This window comes from Geotrypetes seraphini, chromosome 2 (assembly GCF_902459505.1).
Source record: "Geotrypetes seraphini chromosome 2, aGeoSer1.1, whole genome shotgun sequence".
In the NCBI taxonomy this organism is placed as follows: domain Eukaryota; kingdom Metazoa; phylum Chordata; class Amphibia; order Gymnophiona; family Dermophiidae; genus Geotrypetes; species Geotrypetes seraphini.
The window spans coordinates 287391414-287395289 of NC_047085.1; the positions used below are offsets into that span (position 1 = coordinate 287391414).

At 43.7% G+C, this 3876-nt stretch overlaps 1 pseudogene; it reads right to left on the reverse strand.

Moving 5' to 3' along the window:
- Positions 1 to 385: 385 nt before the first annotated feature.
- LOC117354873 lies at positions 386 to 1454 on the reverse strand (annotated as a pseudogene).
- Between the last annotated feature and the right edge of the window lie 2422 nt (positions 1455 to 3876).

A 3876-nucleotide genomic window follows, 5' to 3' on the forward strand; every position in this document is an offset into this window, starting at 1 on the left:
TTTATCCAATTTTTTATGTTTTCTGTTTTGGGTCCTAGTGCTCTGATGTTAACATAGGCACATGTAAGGGAGGTCGTGTCAGTCTGGGGAATGTGAGTTGTTTCCGGGTATATGAGTGTTGTGGGAGATGGATGAGATTTTGTTTTCGGAAGTGTTGATCTTCTTCTCCAGGTAACAGTGATGGAGTGTTGAGTGCTGGCGTGGTGGTTCGAGTTTCTTGATGTGAGTATTCTTCTGTTGGGAAGTTGGAAGTTGGTTGTACTGGAGGATGTGGTTGTGGTGGGTAAGTTGTTTGCTGCTGCTTTCAATAAGATCAATCAGATTTCATTTTTAAGTTTGTCAAGAATAGCTCTTGGTCTTCTTTAAAGAAGATTCAATTCCTTCTTTATGTTGGTGCATTTGGTCCACATCCAGCCACATCTGAAGGAACCAGCAGCAAATGCTTTTTGAGACTCCGCTGAATCCTGCAGTTCTTACAGGAGACGACCTTGCAGTCCCAATGTCCAGAAGCCCCAATGCCAGATAGAGATCAGGGTCACATTCTCGCACTGCCAAATAGCAAGGGCACTGCTTAGTGTTGCACTGTGTCTTACAGCGGCAGCCTAGGAAATGATTCTGGTAGTCTGGGTTGCATTGGCAGAACTTTTCACAGAAATTCTAGGTCATGATGCAGGGGCATGTTCTGTCACATGGGTGATCACATTTGATTGGCTGAATTATCTTTCTTTAGTTAAATTTTTTGGCAGTGAGCAGCCCATAGTCTGTTTCCTATTTTTTCTTCAGAGACATATTCATGAACTCCTTTACTGGAACTTTCAGTATAAGGGAGTCTTTAGCTGCAAACTAAAAGACCTGCTTGCAGATTTTAGTCCCCATCAGGCTCGGAATCGAATAGAAGTTGTTAAAATAGGTCCCATGGAAAACTCAAAAGAGGGATTCCTCAGCCCCTGACCACTTTACAGGCTCAGCTGGCTCCTCCACCACTGAGAGATCAGAGGTTATACTGCTGACTCTCTGCTTTGTGGGCGTCTGGCATCAGGAGTTTGCTTCCGATGAGCTTGAAGCCCATTCATTGCCGTGTCTCTGTCACTGTCTCCTTCATTTGTTTCAGTGGTGGCAGATGCCGAGGTGCTTAAACAAGGAGTACCAATGACCTGCTTCCTCTTGCATCGTCGGCCAGAACATTTGGATCTTGGATTGTTAAACATCGCATACTCTTTGGCTCCATCCAGCCACAGGAAACAGCTTGTTCCACAGAGTTCAGTCTCAATTTTTAATTCTTTGTTGCTCTGCCTATATACATTAGGACTGGCATGAAAGGGGTGCAAAAAGCAGTCATATTTAAAGCATCATCGACATAAGAGTATGTGGAAGGAATGCAATGATTGCTCTCGCTGCACAGATTTTGCACATCTTTGTGTTTTCTTCGGCTGCTCTCGCCACAGGTGCCACATTGCACAACACGGGCCCTTCACTCTCGTTACTATGAGAGATGCGTTTCCGTTGAGGGGGCGAGACCTAGTAATGGTAGGAACTGTAGGCTTGTTAAACTTAATTTGCGATGTGGTATTCAGCCTATGCCTGCTAGGAGTGTCCCCAGAGCAGTGCACAACTCAAGAGCAGACACTCTACAAACAGCTCAATTTAAACCCCAAACTGAACATTTTGATGACTTTCCTTCTTTGACCCCTAGAGGGAGCGGGAGCAGAGTTACAGGTTTCCCAACCCCCACACAGCTCTAGGTTAGTTCCCAGCAGTCACCTATAGGCTGGAAGCAGAAACAGCAGGAAAATCATTTTTACCTGAGGGCTTGGGGCATAGCTGCACAGAGAGCTGAACAGTTAGAAAGACAGAAGGAGAAGCAGCAAGAGGAAAGGCAGAGAGACTCAGGGTTGAGAGCTCTGAATGGCAGTGAGCAGATGAAAGGTATGGAGCTGACTAAGGCTGATTTGGAGTCACCCAACTTCATGCCTCAAGATTTCCAGGACATGGAGCTGGAGCCATATGCTGAGCCAAGGAATGGAGTCCTACCAATGGAGGTTTGCTGGACTGAAGGCAAGTAATTCAGATTGCTAAATGCTTTATTTGAACACAGCTTAACTAAGCTGATTAAATGATTTTGTGGTAACCCTGAAGAAAGTGTGGTGCTTGGAGGCACCTCTAAGAACTGTAAAAGACTTGTTTTGAGATTTTGTGGGGTTTTTTTCTTTTCCCTGAGAGGGGAATGCTCAGCATTTTCTGTGGTGGGATTGAGGGCCTATGATGGGTGAATTGCGACCACACAGAGCACACTCCCTGGCCAGCACGTCAGCTGCTGGGGCCTAGTGCCGTAGCCCTAGCACAGGCTGAGGATATCACTCCAAAAGACTGGGTTGTTTTTTTAATGTTTGAAAGTTTGGACTATTAATCAGCTGGAGAGCCAGCAGCAGCTTTGGAAAAGCTTCAATTATGTGTTTTTGAACTTTATTTATCTGACATTAACTTCATTTTTGAACTTAATTTCACTGACATTAACCCAGAGACTGTTTAGCAGTGTATCTAAACAAAATTGCACCACTGAAACTCCACAAGAAAACACTTTGTCCCTCAGATAGCTGGTTTAATGCTGACCTTTTAACTTTAAAACGAGAAGTACGTAAATTGGAAAGAACATGGCGTAAATCAGAGACAGAAAACGACAGATTCAACTGGCGACTAAAAGTCAAAGAATATAAAATAATTAAAGAAAAGCGCTGTAAACATTATTCCCAAATAATCAGTCTCCCTCGCTGAATGGTAAAGAACTTTTCAGAATAGTTAACTCTCTGTTCGATATTGATTTACTCAAACGCTCCAACTCTGACCTCCCACCCTCCGCCACAATCCTAGCCGACTATTTTGCTAGTAAAATTCACAATCTGAAATCGTCTCTCGTAGTTTCCAGAACAGAACCAATAATCAACCAACCTGCCTTAGGAAAGGAAAGTTCAATAGCATGACCTGGAATCACTTCGAAAGCCCAGACTGGAACCTATTCCTCAAACTCTACTTTAAATATGCAAAATCCAACTGCCTACTAGACAACTGTCCCCCCTCTATCATGAAATCCACCCCCCCACCCCCATTTAAAGCTGAACTCTTCAACTTGGTTTCCCTATGCTTGTCCACCGGCCACTTTCTGACAGAAATCAGCCACATCCTTGTATCTCCTATTATTAAAAACCCCAAGGAACCTACCTCTTCGGCTATCAACTACATACCCATTGCCAATATACCACTCTTCCAAAAAATTATGGAAGGTCTAGTTACTCATGACCGCATGAATTACCTAGAGAAGTTCAACATTCTTCATGATTCCCAGTCTGGCTTCTGCTCAAATCATAGCACAGAAACAGTCTTAGCTTCTCTGACTAATTACCTCCTCCATTTATTTTCACTGGGAAAAAGCACCCTGATACTCCAGTTTGACCTGAGCAGTGCCTTTGACCTGGTTGACCATGACATTTTACTCAGATGCCTCGACTCCATTGGCATCTCTGGACAAGTACTAAACTGGTTTACAGGCTTCTTAAAAAACCGCACTTACCAGGTTCACTGTAACGGAACCTTCTCCCAATCCTGGCACAATTCCTGCGGAGTACCTCAGGGCTCCCCTCTATCCCCTTCTCTATTCAACATCTAAATGGCTTCGTTGGTTTATGTTATCTGACTTAAAACTGAAATCATATATATACGCAGATGACATCACTATTATCATTCCCATAACCTCCCTTTCACAAGAGACCGAACAATTCACCTCTTCTGTCCTCACCAAGATAGAACAATGGACCACACTATTCAAATTAAAACAGAACCTAGAAAAAAACAAAATTTTCCTGGCTATTCCCACCCACAAGC